Genomic DNA, 17,599 nt, shown 5'->3' on the forward strand with positions numbered 1-17,599 from the left:
TGGCGTCTTCCCCTCCCCCCTAAAACATGCGCACATCACCCCCATACTCAAAAAGCCCTCCCTGGACCCCACTGACCTCAACAACCTCAGACCAATTTCCCTGCTGCCACTCACTTCCAAGCTCCTTGAGCGCTTAGTCTACAATAGCCTAAGCGCCCACCTAACTGACAGCAACCTCCTTGACCCACTACAGTCCGGCTTCCGTCCCCTACACTCCACCGAAACTGCCCTCCTCAAAATCACCAACGATCTACTAACCGCCAAAGCCAAAGGCGACTACTCTGTCCTCCTTCTCCTAGACCTCTCCGCGGCCTTTGACACAGTCGACCACCCCCTCCTCCTTAATAAACTACTCTCCCTTGGCATCAGAGACACCGCTCTCTCTTGGTTCTCGTCCTATCTATCCCAACGCTCCTTCAGCGTTTCCTACAACGGTGCCACCTCCCCTTCCCTCCCCCTCTCTGTTGGGGTCCCCCAGGGCTCTGTCCTTGGACCCCTTCTCTTCTCCATCTACACCTCCTCCCTTGGCAAACTCATACACTCCCACGGCTTCAAGTACCACCTCTACGCTGATGATACTCAAATCTACCTATCCACCCCTCACCTCACCCCCACATTCTCCGCCCGCATCACTCACCTCCTAAAAGACATCTCTGACTGGATGTCGCTCCATTTCCTCAAGCTCAACCTCTCCAAAACCGAGCTTCTCGTCTTTCCCCCTTCCCGCGCCCCCCCCCCCATCCTTTCCATCACTACCAACAACACCACCATCAATCCCGCCCCGCAAGCCAAGGTCCTTGGCGTCATTCTGGACTCAAACCTTTCCTTTCAACCTCATGTCAAATCACTTACAAACACATGCAGGCTCCACCTCCGTAACATTGCCAAAATACGCTCCTTCCTTACCCCAGACACCACTAAACTACTCGTACGCTCCTGATTATCTCACGCCTTGACTACTGCAACTCCCTCCTCACCGGCCTACCCCAGTGCAAACTCTCCCCGCTTCAGACCATCCTGAACTCAGCTGCCAGACTCATCCACCTCACCAGCCGCTCCACCTCTGCCACCCCCCTCTGCCTCTCCCTCCACTGGCTCCCCATTGCCCAACGCATCAAATTCAAACTGCTCACTCTGACCTATAAGGCCATTCACATCACTGCCCCTAACTACCTCTCCGACCTGATTCCCAGGTACCACCCTACCCGTACCCTTCGCTCTTCACAGGACCTCCTTCTATCTTGCTCCCTGGTCTCCTCCTCCCACGCACAACTGCAAGACTTCTCCAGGTCCTCCCCCATCCTCTGGAACTCACTTCCCCAATCCATCAGACTGTCACCTTCCCTCCTCACCTTCAGGCGCTCCCTGAAAACCCACCTCTTCAGGGAAGCCTACCCCACCCTCAACTAACAGCCGCTGCCCTTCACTCCTCCTACCACTCCATCCCCCACAGCCATTTCCTCCTGTACCTCTACCCCCTCCCTCCTAGATTGTAAGCTCGAAAGAGTAGGGCCCTCTTACCCCTTGTGTGCTGTATGCTGTTACTGTACTGTTTCATGTATTGTCCCCCCCTCTATTGTACAGCGCTGAGCAAACCCTTTGGCACTATATAAACTCGATAAAATAAATAATAAATAAATAATAGTGAAACCCAGTAAAAAATAACTTTATTGAGTTAAAATATTCTACTTACATTCGGTTTGAGCAAAGGAAGCAAAGAAACAAATTCAAATCAGCCGCGGTGTTAGTGCGCCAGTTGGTGCGTGGTCACAAGAAGACTCCGACACATTTCGCCACAACTGGTGTCCTGTTATTGGAGATCATTTGTGCAACGTCAGCAGTCGCCATATTTATAGGAAAAAGGACCCCGGAAGATTTTGACACACAAATGTGATCACCTGATGGCCAATCAACATGCAGAAAACCCACAGAGGCTCAATCTCCAAATGTGGAAAATACTAAACCAACAAAGGAAAAAAAGAAGAAGGAAAAGAAAAAATACTAAACTAAAATAATCATAAATTCAATAAAAACTGGTTGAGAATGTATAATTCTCTATCTCCGAATTGAGCCAAGTTATATAAAAATGTTTATATGCCATCTAGTGGACAAAAGTGCACATCAACCTTGGCAAATATAACAAATGTAGACATATATATACACCATGGTACACCTGCAATGTACCGTATTTTTCGCTCCATAAGACGCACCTGACCATAAGACGCACCTAGGTTTTAGAGGCGGAAAACAAGAAAACAAATTATTCTGAACCAATGGACTGCAGACATAGTACAGGAGATGACCAGAGACTGCAGACATAGTACAGGAGACGACCAGAGACTGCAGACATAGTACAGGAGATGACCAGAGACTGCAGACATAGTACAGGAGATGACCAGAGACTGCAGACATAGTACAGGAGATGACCAGAGACTGCTGACATAGTACAGGAGATGAACAGAGACTGTGGACAGTACAGGAGATGTCCAGAGACTGCAGACATACTACAGGAGATGACCAGAGACTGCAGACGTAGTACAGGAGATGACCAGAGACTGCGGATATAGTAAAGGAGATGACCAGAGACTGCGGATATAGTAAAGGAGATGACCAGAGACTGTGGACAGCACAGGAGATGACCAGAGACTGCAGACATACTACAGGAGATGACCAGAGACTGCAGACATAGTACAGGAGATGACCAAAGACTGCAGACACACTACAGGAGATGACCAGAGACTGTGGACACAGTACAGGAGATGACCAGAGACTGCAGACATACTACAGGAGATGACCAGAGACTGTGGACACAGTACAGGGGATGGCCAGAGACTGTGGACAATGTACAGGAGATGACCAGAGACTGCAGACAGTACAGGAGATGACCAGAGACTGTGGACAGTACAGGGGATGATCAGAGATTGCGGACAGTATAGGGATGACCAGAGACTTCGGACAGTATAGGGGATGACCAAGAGACTGCGGACAGTATAGGGGATGACCAGAGACTGCGGACAGTACAGGGGATGACCAGAGACTGCGGACAGTACAGGGGATGACCAAGAGACTGCGGACAGTATTGGAGATGGCCAGAGACTGTGGACACAGTACAGGAGATGACCAGAGACTGCGGACAGTATTGGAGATGACCAGAGACTGTGGACACAGTACAGGAGATGACCAGAGACTGTGGACACAGTACAATAGATGACTAGAGACTGCAGACAGTACAGGAGATTACCAGAGACTGTGGACAGTACAGGGGATGACCAGAGACTGCAGACAGTATAGGGGATGACCAAGAGACTGCGGACAGTATAGGGGATGACCAGAGACTGCGGACAGTACAAGGGATGACCAGAGACTGCGGGCAGTGCAGGAGATGACCAGAGACTGCGGACAGTACAGGGGATGAGCAAGAGACTGCAGACAGTATAGGGGATGACCAGAGACTGCGGACAGTACAGGAGAGTGGGTACCTGAATTTGACAAAGTGCAGCGCTTCTCGCGCATGCGCACTGGGCACCCAGCTATCACAGCCGAGAGCCCACACTAAAAAAGCCAGCGTGGGAAGACTGCACAGCGCTGAACCGAGGAACAGGTACAGGAACAGGAGGCCGGCTGGTATTCTGACACGGCGGCGGTGGAAATACCGGACCGGCCGCTCCATATTCACTCCATAAGACGCACTGACATTTCCACCCCTTTTTTGGGGGGAAAAAAGTGCGTCTTATGGAGCAAAAAATACGATAATACTGTTCTACAAAGATAATGAATTTTATGAATAATTATCCTTCAAAAAAAAATATTCATTAAAAAAGGGAGGAGAATAGAAGTTTAAAATAATATCCTGACAAATAATTATAATAAAAAGGGAAAAAAAATTATGATAAAAAAAAAAATAAAAATGGAAATAAAACTAGAAATAAACCTATGTCAATTGTTATTAATAAAGGAATTAATATCCCATTCAACATTAAGGCCCCAAGGTTGATATGTTTTTTTAGGTCAAAAATCCATCGTGTTTCTCTAAGGGAAATTTGTCTTCATATTACTTCCCCTCCAATCGGGGGTGAATTTCTCTATACCTATAACTTGCAAAGAGGATGGATCTTCCCTACGATGTAAAGCAAAGTGGGCAAACTATGTGATGGAAACCCCTTTCGTACATTAGCCAGATGTTCTCCAATACAGACATTCAAATAATGTGTGGTCCTTCCAACATACTGGAAGCCACATGTACAACCCAAAGGTAAATAACCCCTTTAGTGCCACATGTAATAAATTCCTGTATTTTACAATTGTTTAAAGTAACATTAGATGTAAAAGAAGATGTACGAATGGTTTGTGCATTTTTACAGATATTACATCTTTTGCAAGGGTAAAAGCCATTGAGGTTCTCAAACATTTTCTACTTAGGAGGTTGTTCAACTAAATTGGGTGCTAAAATATCCCTTAGAGCCCTAGTCTTTTTGAAAATTAATTTGTGGTTGCATTGGAAGCATCGGACCCAAAATATTATCCTCCCTAAGGATGTTCCAGTGTTTTTTTTAAAACAGTTTTAATCCAATCGTATTGTGATGAGAAAGTAGTAAGAAAGGCCCATTCATGTGTATTAATATTAGGTCGTCTCATTTTAGTGATTTAGTGATAAGAGATTCTCTATTCAGTTGAGAAACTGCCTCTACCTCCCAATCAAGAACATCAGGAGAGTAGCCCTTCTCCAAACATCTATTCTTAAGGATCTCAGCTTGAGCAAAAGAATTTTCCTTCATGGAACAGTTTTGATGAAACTGACCCTTTGGGATACTCCTAAGCCATGTAGGATGATGACAACTTTCTACTGGGATAAAACCATTACAATCTGTGGTTTTGAAATGTGTTTTAGTTAAAAATAAATGATTATTTCGATAAATAGTAAAATCCAAAAAATGTATGACAGAGTCCCTAATATGAAACTCGAATCCCTCATGAGTTAGAATTAAGTCGCGACATGAAAGAATGTAAAGGTGACATTCCCGCGCCACAGAAAGAAGGCATCATTGATATATTGATGCCAAAAAATTAAGTTATCATCTCTATCTGTGTAGACAGCTTCCATCTCCCAAAACGCCATAAATAAATTGATGAGACTAGGAGCAAATTTTGCTCCCATCGCTACACCCGTACGCTGCCGAAAAATGTTTCCTCCATAATAAAAATCATTGTGTTCAATTCCAAATTTTAACAAATTCAAAATAAATTACATTTGTTTAGAAGAAAGATCCTTGTTCAAATTCAGGAAAAATTCTGCAGCATCCTACCACCTCTCATGGGGAATAATGGTGTACAAAGAGGAGACATCCGCTATTACCATCAAAATGGACCCTTCAATGCTCAATCCTGTCAGTTCATTAATAATCTGAGTGGTGTATTTCAAAAACGCAGGGGTTTTGTCTATCAATGGTTGCAAAAAGAAATCAATATATGTACCTACGTATACGTGAGGTGACAGAATCTTTTCCATTCACTATAGGTCTTCCAGGAGGCTTGTGAACATTTTTATGAACTTTAGGGAGGTAATATATGATGGGAATTCCAGAAGCCAATGGCAATACATATTGCTTTTCCTTTTTATCTACAATACCATCTTTAAATCCTCCCTGTACAATTTTGATGTCATAATTTTTTATAAGCACAAGTGGGATCCTTTCTCAAGATTTCATATGTATTGGTATCAGACAAAAGATTATTCATTTCCTCAAGATAATCCTGTTTCCTAAGGAGGACAATTCCTCCTCCTTCAGCGGCAGGTCGAATAACCAGATCCTTACAGTCAAAGGATTGAATACCCACCAATAAGACCTTTTCTTGAATTTCGCTCGTTCTAAATCTTTCAATACCATATTCTTAAAAACCATGATATTGGCATTATTCTGCCCTGAGGGATTGAATAAAGATGCATTCCTAAGCCCAGTATGGACCACATTCTCAGTCTGTGGTATGGGAACCCCATTTGTAACAAGAGGATTGGAAAGAAAATAATGTTTGATATTCAATTCCCTAACAAATTTGTGTATATTGATAAAGGTTTAAAATTTATTAAGTGACCTAGTAGACGCAAATTTGAAACCCTTATCCAAAAAATTTTTTTCCTGTACCGTGTGGTCAACTATGCTGAGATCAAAAATACCACTTAACGTTTTTTTTGGCCGTGTTTTTTACTTCCTCCTCTGCATCCTCTGGCTTTTTTCCATTTCCTTTTCCTGTTCCCTTGACTAAAAAACTATTGGTTTTAAATTTCAAAGGGGCCGACTGTTGAGAATTCCCTCTCAAGGGAACATAGGCCTTCTGGGGTTCATGATGATGGTAATCAACCTTTTCCTCTCTCTGCTGGTACAAAAGTTCAAACCGATTATGGAGAGGAACTTGGGGTGCTCCACACTGGGAGGGTCCACCATAAGCTCTCATGTAATCTACTCCCCTCCTTCTCATAGGGGACCAATAGACACCTCCATGTCTACTCGCCTGTGGTGATGGGAATACAATTCCCTTTCCTCATAGCCTAAACTGTAATAATCACGTGTGTGACTACCCAAATGAGACATGCCCCCTCTTCCTCATTGATGACATTAGAGGGTACCATAATCCCCCCCCCCAGATCTTTAAGACTGTTTAAACTGAGGATAATGTCACTGATAGTCTCCCTGGGGATAGGCCATTTTCTCCTGTGAACCCACAGGTCGATCCACAGAAACAGCTGCAGGGGGGCCAGAATTCTCAGCTGATGGTTTATTGGATCTATTCTCCTGATTCTCCCGCCATTTAAAAACACATCCTAACTTATAATCCTCAACGTTTCTAAGGTACTTTTTCTGTTTCTTGTTCCTTTGTTCCCCTTCCTCACCCACTAATATTTCTTTAAGCTCCTTACTGTATATAAAATAAATCTCTTCTTTACTGTGAAGTGCTAATTTCTCTTTAATTTCATCAATCTTTTTTTTAAGGTTATTAACTTTTTTGTGTTTCTCAGAAACAGTGTAGAGCATACCTAAGGAAAGCCTTTCACTTGCAGGACACTTGCTTCTTTATACTTCTTCTTTCTTCATATATACCACCACCATATACTTCAAAAGTTCTTAAAGGAATCATGTGTTTTTATGCAACTAGCTTTCTTCCTCTGTGAAAAATCACTTAAATCACCATCAGGTTGTGTATCCAGCACCAAATGTGCTAGCTTCAACTCACCAGAACGTATTGCTGGTAAAATAATAAACCAGCCACCAAGCTTTCCCCTCTGGGGGTTATCCTTATGAAGCATCAGATCACCAGCTTTTTTTTCGAAGCTCCAGAATCACCAAAATTTCATATCTGCCAAGAAGAAAGGAGGAAGAGAGCTTGCATAGTGTAAAAACAGCTTAGGTTTGTATTGGGATCTCACTCCGGCTATCTCACTCTGCCACGAGCGTTCCCGGAGTGTTCAGTGATGTCATGTCCAAAGCCCCACCCTATGTATTTCATCATTTGACATCCTCAAGGGGCGGTAGGGCATTAGACCGTCACTGTTCTCTTTTTTTATATTAGACAACCGTCTCCTTACACAACTCAAATTCAAAATTAAACATTCTGCTATGTGTCATAATAAATATTATTATTTCTATATACTCCTGTCACCTTTGGCTCCTATTGCATTTGTGAGATCCCCTCAGTAGTTGCTGCGATGTGGACATAGTTGGTGGGCGGCTCACTGGTGTTCCCATGATTGGCCTCTCTTTGACATGTTATTTAGAGCATCCTTGGCTAGTCTTCCAATATTATCTGTTATTTCTCATTCAATGTGTCACAACCTGTAAGTGTTTGAGTAACTAGCTCTGTTGCATATATATTTTCCTCTAAACATTTTATTATATACTGCAGCGTTCACTCACTTAATATGATGGTATGTTTTAGACCTGACATATTTAGTCCCTGAAGAAGGAAACAAGAATTCTGAAGCAAGTTGGATTTGTCTGAACAACATCACTGTAGCTCCTATGGTCCTTGAAGCCATTTGACAGTGGCTCACTGGTGTTCCTATGATTGGCCTCTCCTTGACGTGTCATTTGGAGCATCCTTGGCTAGTCTTCCAATATTATGTTATTTCTCATTCAATGTGGCACAACCTGTAAGTGTTTGAGTAACTAGCTCTGTTGCATATATATTTTCCTCTAAACATTTTATTATATACTGCAGCGTTCACTCACTTAATATGATGGTATGTTTTAGACCTGACATATTTAGTCCCTGAAGAAGGAAACAAGAATTCTGAAGCAAGTTGGATTTGTCTGAACAACATCACTGTAGCTCCTATGGGCCTTGAACCCATTTGACAGTTGATGCAATACAGACTGTCAGGTTTTATGTACAATGTGATGCATTAATTATTGGATTCTACACACCACATCAAAACTTTTAATTAATTTTATCATGTTTTATCTTTGTAATAAACATTACTGTTTTATATTTTTTAATATACTGATTGTTTTTTTTGCCATATAAAGTCCCAGGGGAACATTTCTAGTTTTCTTTGGTTTTCTTATATTGGGATGTTGGCAAAAAACAGTTAAAATTGGTGGGACATCTTACCATACTGTTAATTTTTGAAATTCAGAATTGAAAAGCAATACTATACTCAGGATCAAAGTTGTATTTTACACATATAAAATGAAACATATATGGATAAAAGAGATGTGGATCTAGAGGAGGTATTCTGTTTCAAAAAAGAAAAAACTGGTATTGATTTGGAAAACAATTTCAAACAATTTAGAAATCTTATGGAAAAACAGATCCAAATTTGGTGGGATGTGAACTGGAGAGGTATATTAACAATAGGATTACCCCTAGAAAATTAAAATGGCTTAGTGGATAAGGAATTGATTGAAGAGTGCTTTACGTTTTTAAATAGAAATGAAAACAGATTATTAGAACTGATTATTAAAAGAAAGCAAATTAAACTTAGAAAAGTGGAAAACAACATCGAAGATCTAAAAAATATTATGCCACCCAGATACCAATGAATATAAAAAAAGATCAAAGACAGTACAAGATTATATTTCTAAGATTGACAGAGACACTAAAAATAAAAAAGTGAAAAAATATCAGTCAGTGCCCATCAGTGCCGCCAGTCAATGCCCATCAGCAGTACCAGCTCATCAGTGCCACCTATCAATACCCATCAGTGCCACCTATCAGTGCCACCTAACAGTGCCCATCAGTGCCGCCTATCAGTGCTGCCTATAAGTGCAAATCAGTGCCGCCTATCAGTGCCACCTCATCTGTGCCGCATATCAGTGCCCATCGGTGCTGCCTATCAGTGCCCATCAGTGCTGCTTATCAGTGCAGCCTCATCAACGCACATCAGTGAAGGAGAAAAATTACCTGTTTGCAAAATTTTAGAATAAAAAGAAAGACAACCTTTTTTAAAAAAATATTTTTGCTCTTTTTTTGTTTATAGCTCAAAAAATAAAACACCTAGTGGTGAGTAAAAATACCACCAAAAGAAAGCTCTTTTTGTGTGAAAAAAATTACAAAAATTTCATATGTGTACAATGTTGCATTATCGCGCAATTCTCATTCAAAGTGCGACAGCGCTGACAGCTGAAAATTGGCCTGGTAAGGAAGGGGTTATAAGTGCCCAGTAGGCAAATGGTTAAAGGATGTCATAACAGAAGGAGATGGTTTCTATGCATTTAAAATTGTGTGTTAATTTGTGATGTGTCTTGCCACTTTTTTTATAAAGCTACTTTTTACTATGCTCTTATATTTGTATGTCTTACTTAATTTTTCAATAAAAAATGTTATTGTGAAAAAAATGGTGCAATCTGCACCATTAATAATAAAAATATGTCAAAAGAAAATCATGAGTCAAAATATTACAAATACAAATACAGACATACCATAAAATTTGCAATAAAAGTAGAAATATCTAAAACGAAAATAACATAAAAATCATGAAAAATGGATATCATATCTTGCAGCAGCATTACAGATCACTAATTACACAGTTTAAGTGTATGTCTACATTAAGACCATTCGGTACCAGGGTGTTGGCTTCATGTATTCACCATATTTCCCTTTAAAAATTACCCCCATCCAGTGTCTGAGAGTTGTAAACCTTAGGGGGGGTCCCTAATATAGTGGAATGCGAAAATGCTTCAACAGTATGCCCCTTAAATCCCTTCTTAATATTGTAGACATGTTTCCTTATGTGAATAGCTAATTTTCTCATGGTCCTCCCAATATACTTGAGGCCACAAGGATATTGAATTAAATATGCTACTCCCTTTGAATCAAAAGAAAAATTCCTACAGAACAGAAGATAGACCCTGCTTTAACCAACATTCAAGTGCAACTGTAACATAGATGGAAAAAAAAAGTCTTCTGGGGAAAGGGAAAAGAAGGAGGAGTGTTTTAAAAGTTATAGTTGCATTTTAAGGCTTACCTACAGTATCTGTGTTAGGTTTATCTGGCAAAGAGTTCCTTAGTTATTCACAAGCTGCAGTTTGCCATGGCATGATCAGACACCTGTCTAGTGATAGTTTTTTCTTGTTGTGTTCTCCGATTGATTGATTGATTGATTGATTGATTTTTGTTCTATCTTGATTATTCCTCCTGTCCTTTCAGGGATGTGCTTTTTACAAGTGGTTAATTTTCTGCTTTATCAATCTCTTGCCCTTCCGTCTGGCTTTTCTTGTTCTCCAAGTAACTGACGTGTACCCAGTTTGGGCATATTTTCTGATTCAGATGAGCTGTTCCCATAAAGGGATTTGGTGAGGTGATGACCTCTTGATTAGTCTTGAGTGTTCCTTGTTATTGTAATTGCCAAGTTCCAGTTTCATTATGCTTTATTCCTGACTTTCTCTTAGGTTGTCTTAATCCTAGCATTTCCTATTCTCATTTTCTGTAGACCCTGCTACCTCTTTAAACCTGCTTGTTCTTGAACTATAGGGCTTCCCAGATTTGACTTTTTTATGTTTTGACCAAGGTTTTCTCTTGCAAGTTCTGACCCTTGCTGTGTTCCTGAATGTATATTTTTGCCAGGTTTTGGTTTTGCTGCTCAGATTTTATTACTCCCAAAGAAAAATCTTAGGCAATAAAGAACACCCTTCTTAAAAAGACCAGAAACTACACCTTCCTAAGTACTAGTGAATGCACACTGCTCAAAACAATGAAAGGAACACTTTGAAAACACATCAGATTGCAATGGGGAAAAATATGCTGGATATCTATACTGATATGGACTGGTTAATGTGCTAGTAATGCAAGGATGCCCCATCGTTTGATGTAAATGAAAATTATCAACCTACAAAGAACTCAATTCAAAGATACCCTAAAAATCAAAGTAAAAAAAATGATGCAGCAGGCTAGTACATTTTGCTGACATTTCATTGCAACAACTCAAAATAGTACTCGGCAGTTTGTATGGCCCATGTATGCATGCCTGACAATGTCGGGGCATGCTCTTAATGAGATGATGGATAGTGTTCTGGGGTATTTCCTCCCAGATCTGGACCAGGGCATCACTGAGCTCCTGGAAAGACTGAGGTGCAATCTGGCGGCGTCGGATGGACCAAAACATGATATCCCAGAGGTGTTCTACTGGATTTAGGTCAGGCGAGCATGGGGGCCATTCAATGGTATCAATTTCTTCATCCTCCAGGAACTGCCTGCATACTCTCGCCACATGGGGCCAGGCATTGTCTTGCACCAGGAGGAACCCAGGACCCACTGCACCAGTGTAGGGACTAACAATGGGTCCAAGGATGTCATCCCGATACCTAATGGCAGTCAGGGTGCTATTGTCTAGCCTGTAGAGGTCTGTGCATCCCTCCATGAATATGCCTCCCCAGACCATCACTGACCCACCACCAAACAGTCATGCTGAACGATGTTACAGGCAGCATAATGTTCTCCATGGCTTCTCCAGACCCTTTCACATCTGTCATATGTGCTCACGGTGAGCCTGCTCTCATCTGTGAAAAGCACAGTGACGGACCTGCCAATTCTGATGTTCAATGACAAGTGCCAATCGAGGTTTATGGTGCCGGGCAGTGAGCACAGGGCCCACTAGAGGATGTCGGTCCCTTACTCCACCCTCATGAAGTCTTTTTCTGATTGTTTGGTGAGAGACATTCACACCAGTGGCCAGCTGGAGATCATTTTGTAGGGCTCTGGCAGTGCTCATCCTGTTCCTCCTTGCACAAAGGAGCAGATACCAGTCCTGCTGATGGGTTAAGGGCCTTCTAAGGCCCTGTCCAGCTCTCCTAGAGTAACTGCCTGTCTCCTGGAATCTCCTCCGTGTTCTTGAAACTGTGCTGGGAGAGACAGCAAACCTTCTGGCAATGTCACGTATTGATGTGCCATCCTGGAGGAGTTGAACTGCCTGTGCAACCTCTGTAGGGTCCCGGTATTGCCACATGCTACCAGTAGTAATATTGACCATAGCCAAATGTGAAAGTAGTGAAAAATAGTCAGAAAAGATGAGTAGGGGATATAAAGTCATTAGACTCCACCTGTAAAGCCTTTCCTGTTTTGGGGGTCATCTCATTGTTGCCCATCTAGTGTACCTGTTGTTAATTTCATTAACACCAAAGCAGCTGAAACTGATTAACAACCCCCTCTGCTACTTAACTGATCAGATCAATATTCCAGGAGTTTAATTGCTATACTCTGATTAAAAAATGTTCCTTTGGGGGGGCGTGGTCTGCCGCGGCTGGAAGATGGCCGCATAGAGAGGGAGCTCCCGCCAGCCGGATCCCTCTATATCGCCACACGACGGAGCGGGGTGGGAGGGTGCTGTCACGTCATGGGGAAGACTGACCAGACCTCATCCGGTGCCCGATCGCGCTCCCCACGGGGCCAGGGTGTGCAGGGGAGACACATAAAGGAGCTCTTCCGCTCCCAGCAGCAAAGGGAAGGGCCGCAGCCATCTCCTTCTCCTGCTGCATCCCCCTCCCCCCCCCTCCCTACGGCTGCTGATACAATTAACCCTCCCTGCTCTGACATACAAGCAGCTCCAGACACAGTGCCTCAGCATGATGTCCCCTCTGCCTCACAATCTTTGTCCCTGAGGGATCTTCAGGCTGTGGCCGCTGACATTAAGGCCACCCTGACAGCCACACTCACTGCAGCATTAGGGGATCTGCATAATGATTTAAGGGCCATGGGTTCACGATTGGATCACGTGGAATCCGCACCCAGGCAAAATGGTTCCGCAATTCTTGATTTACAACATCAGTCAACGATACACGCGTCAACTATCAGAGAGCTACACAGGCATATTGAGGATTTAGATAACCGTGGCCGCAGGCGTAACATCAGAATCCGTGGTCTCCCAGAATCAGTAGAAAATACCGATATTCCCAAGGCAGCAATGGCCATATTCAATAACCTCCTTGGTCGCCCACAAGCAACCCCAATTGACATCGAACATGTGCACAGAGCGATCCGCCCCAGGAGGGGAGATGCAGATCCACCCAGGGATATCGTTTGCTGCCTAGTCAGTTTCCCGCTCAAAGAAGATGTCCTCCGATGTGCTAGAGACAGAGGGCGCCTTTTATATGAGGGGACAGAAATACAACTGTTTCAGGACTTATCTAGCACCACCCTGCGCCAACGGCGTGCCTTACGCCCTCTTCTGGATACGCTCCGATCGCGTAACATTCCGCACAGATGGAGGTTCCCCTTCTGTCTCTCTGTACAAGTTAGTGGCCGTTTTTACAACCTGCGAACCCCTGAAGAACTGCCCTCTTTCTGTGCCTCCATAGACATCCCGCTGATTGACCTGCCTGATTGGTTCAGCTCCATGAGATTGCCGCTATCCCAGGATTTGGTAGCCGAGGATAGTGCTATGGATTGGCGCGGTCAGTCTTCTCGTAGAGGGCGGATGGCCCCATCGACCCCTTCGAGACCCCTCATGGGGGACGCCACGACTACCTTCAGTCCGACGGCCTCGCCAGCACACAGGAGGCCAAGACGCGAAACCTAATGGTCCCTGTTCTTCCCTCAACATTGCTACTTTGATGCATACCCTGCTGAGTATTTACGTTCTGCTGTTACTGCACACCTTTTTTCGTCCACCCGCCCCATATGTTCCAGTTGCGCACTTGCGCTCTCTGATCAATGCTCGTCGGACTCCTACTTTACTACCTTTACTACTTGTCCGTCAAGATTGCAGCCTGTGATTCATGGAACTCTGTCACTGCCCCATGCGCAAATAGTGGGCCTCCACAGTTCCTTCATGCCTTACAAGGGGTTGGGAGTTGGCCCCATTCTAGCTGTCTCGTCCTCATACAAGGGGGATCAGTTTTTTCCAACATCGTCTTACTGACAAGCTCTGAACTTCGCCCTCACATCTTTGCGGACGTCCTGCTGCTCGCTTGGGGCTGTTCGGTGATGAATTGTTCACCCCCCCATCCTCTCCGTGTACATTGGAACGCTTGGCCTTCCCGACCCTCTGGAAGTGATCCCTGCTCAATTTGTAATGTATAATTTCTGCGTGAATATGTTAGTGTCTCTGAATTTCCACCGGGGGGTGGTTTGAGGGGAGGTGGTTATTGTATGCGAGGACGGATAACTGCTTTTTTCGGGGAGGGTAAATGTTCGTACAGTCAGTGGAATCTGATTATGTGGACGAGCATCACCTCTCCCCGCTACTGGCTAGACATTTCAGAATGGAACCGTGTCATTCTCTTAAACCCGGCTTTTACTTGGTCGAAATGGCATACCTGAGGGCCTGCGTGCCTTTGATCACTCCCATGCTCACTTCCCTCCTCCTCCTCCTCCCCACCCCTACGCCATTCCGAGAGAGGTGATGCTTGTACCCTTTGTTTCCCTGGGGACGCTAGCTACTATCCTTGTGTGGGGGGGTAGGGGGAGGAGAGTTTTCTATGTCTTATTTAGTCCCCTTGATACTCATATATTTGTGGGATGATGACGGGCCTTGATCTTAGGGGGCTTCATTAGTAACGGCTGAACAGGGGCTTATTGACGTTTTATCTGTTTTTGTCATGCTCCTTCATGTTTTGATATTGTTGACTTGTTATGTTTGTGCCTTGTGATGTGGTTTGCCTGTAATATGTGCAGGGGTCTTCCGATACTCTCCGTTCAGTGCGGTGCCCCTTTACTATCTCGCGCCCACCTTGGCGTAGGCTGCTCTTCCCAATGCGGTCACTCTGTAACTGCCTTACACAGATTTAATACTAAGCGTAGCTAGACCCCTCGTTCGGCAACATTTCACGTGTGATACACCTACTAAATTTGCCCAGGTCTTCTTCCTCTGCATGTCACATACCACTTCATCTCCCACGGAAGACCGGTACCCAAACCTTTGTGTGCCCCACCCCTGCGGACTTCTGACACCACTTACCTCTCTTGAACCCCGCCCCCTTGTTCTTGCCTTTTGTTTTATAATTTCTCATAGGGGGCTACCGGCCGGCGGATGCGCACTTCCTGGTTTCACGCCGACCTCGTTCCCCACACAGTGAGCTCGGCGAGCTTCCACTGACCCTTTTCTTTCGGCTTCTATCCGTATCTTTTTTCTGAGCTTCTCTTCTTTCTTTCTGCTCCTCTTCTTTTTCCCCGACCCTTTCCCCTCTTCCTGTTTTCTTTCTCTCACGTGGAACAGCGGGTCTGTTCCTCTAGCCGTATACTATCTATATTCCTTTTTTTTTTTTTTTTTCTCCCCCTCCCCCCTCCTTTTTCCCATCCCCCGGATCCTCGGCACACCGAAGCCCCGGACTCAGGCTCCGCCTTCCAACAGCCATGCTTTCCTCCGCCTCACAGACGGGACAACTGTCTCTCAAACTCCTTTCACTTAATGTCAAAGGTTTGAACATACCCGAAAAGCGTTCCATGCTCCTCTCTTCCTTACACAAACAGAAAGCGATGTGGTCTTTTTACAAGAAACGCATCTTCGCCAAGACTCCATCCCAAAGCTTTACATTTTCTACTTCCCCACGGTCCTCCATGCCGCCAACCCCCTGGCTAAGTCTAAGGGGGTTGCAATACTGTTCGCCAGACACCTCCAGTTTCATATAACGGATTCCATGGTGGATCCTGAGGGTAGATATCTGTTTATAAAGGGAGTATTCGCTAACAGACCTATCACATTCGCCAATGTCTATGCCCCCAATGTTCAACAGGTCTCCTTCATGCGCTCAATCGTCTCTGCCCTAGCTGCTTTCCAGGAAGGGTTACTGGTACTTGGAGGCGATCTGAATGTCCCTTTAAGCCCTCTGCTAGACTCCTCCTCGGGAAGTTCTTTTCTACCCTACAAGGCTCTCAGGCAAATACATATACAATTACAGCTTCTACAATTACATGACACCTGGCGTACACTTTACCCCACTGTTAAAGATTATACTTTTTTTTCCCCACCACACAATAAGTATTCTAGGATAGACTACTTTTTTTTGTCGCAACCAGATCTCCCTCTCCTCCATGCTGCTACCATTGAACCGATGGTCCTTTCCGATCATCATCCCATCTCCATGACGCTGCGGTTCTCCATTTTGCACCCGCGCTCCAAATACTGGCGTTTGGATGCTTCCCTTCTTACAGATGCCGCTATTGTTCAAGAGCTCCGCTCTAATATGGCTGAATATTTTTCCTTGAATAGCTCGTCAGACACCTCACCCATCACACAATGGGAGGCCCACAAGTGTGTCATACGGGGTAGCCTCATAGCCCTTGCGACGAGACGTAAGAAAGCCAAACAGGAGCGTCTGAAGCTCCTCTCAGATAGGATCCGCTCTTTGGAGAGAGTACACAAACGGACTCTGGCTGCGTCGACCCTTTCGGAACTCACGCATGCACGCACACAGCTTCTCACGGAACTGGGTAAAGTGGTTAGAAAAAGATACATTCTTACACATAAGCTCGATTACGAGTTCGCAAATAAGAGCGGGAAATTTCTAGCAAGAGCTCTTCGGGAGAAACGGGCTAGTATGACAGTTCATTAAATCAGAGGCTCTGATGGCATTGAGGCTACATCTAACCCCAATATTGCCGCCCATTTTGAACGCTACTATAAATCTTTGTACAACCTCCCTCCGGAACGTCCCCCCATACATTCGGACAAATCTAGAACTACCTTGATCTCTGAATTTCTCCATCTCTACGGTTCAGCCACCCTCTCCGAGGATCTGGTGCGTGCTATGGAAAATGATCTCACCCTACTTGAACTGCAATCCGCAGTAAAACAGATGAAACCGGGGAAGAGCCCGGGCCCTGATGGTTTTTCAGTAGCCTATTACAAATCCTTTTTAGATATACTGGGTACTCCATTTCTTGCTGCTTTTAACACTCTCGCTCAACCTTCAGGGCCGCCTAACCACCTGTTGGAGGCTCACATTACAGTTATCCCCAAAGACGGGAAGGACAACACCCAGGTCTCCAATTATAGACCCATTTCCTTGCTGAACGTGGACGTTAAACTATTCACGAAGATCATTGCTAATCGCCTTCTTCCTCGCTTCCCTCCCTGGTCGATTTGGACCAAGCATTTATCCCTGGTAGAGAAGCAAGGGACAACACTATCAAGGCCCTTAATCTCCATCACTGGCTTCGCAGGTCTAACACG

The sequence above is a fragment of the Staurois parvus genome, unplaced genomic scaffold (assembly GCF_062004578.1).
Source record: "Staurois parvus isolate SC_StPar_1 unplaced genomic scaffold, SC_StPar_1.0 ptg000860l, whole genome shotgun sequence".
Classification (NCBI taxonomy): domain Eukaryota; kingdom Metazoa; phylum Chordata; class Amphibia; order Anura; family Ranidae; genus Staurois; species Staurois parvus.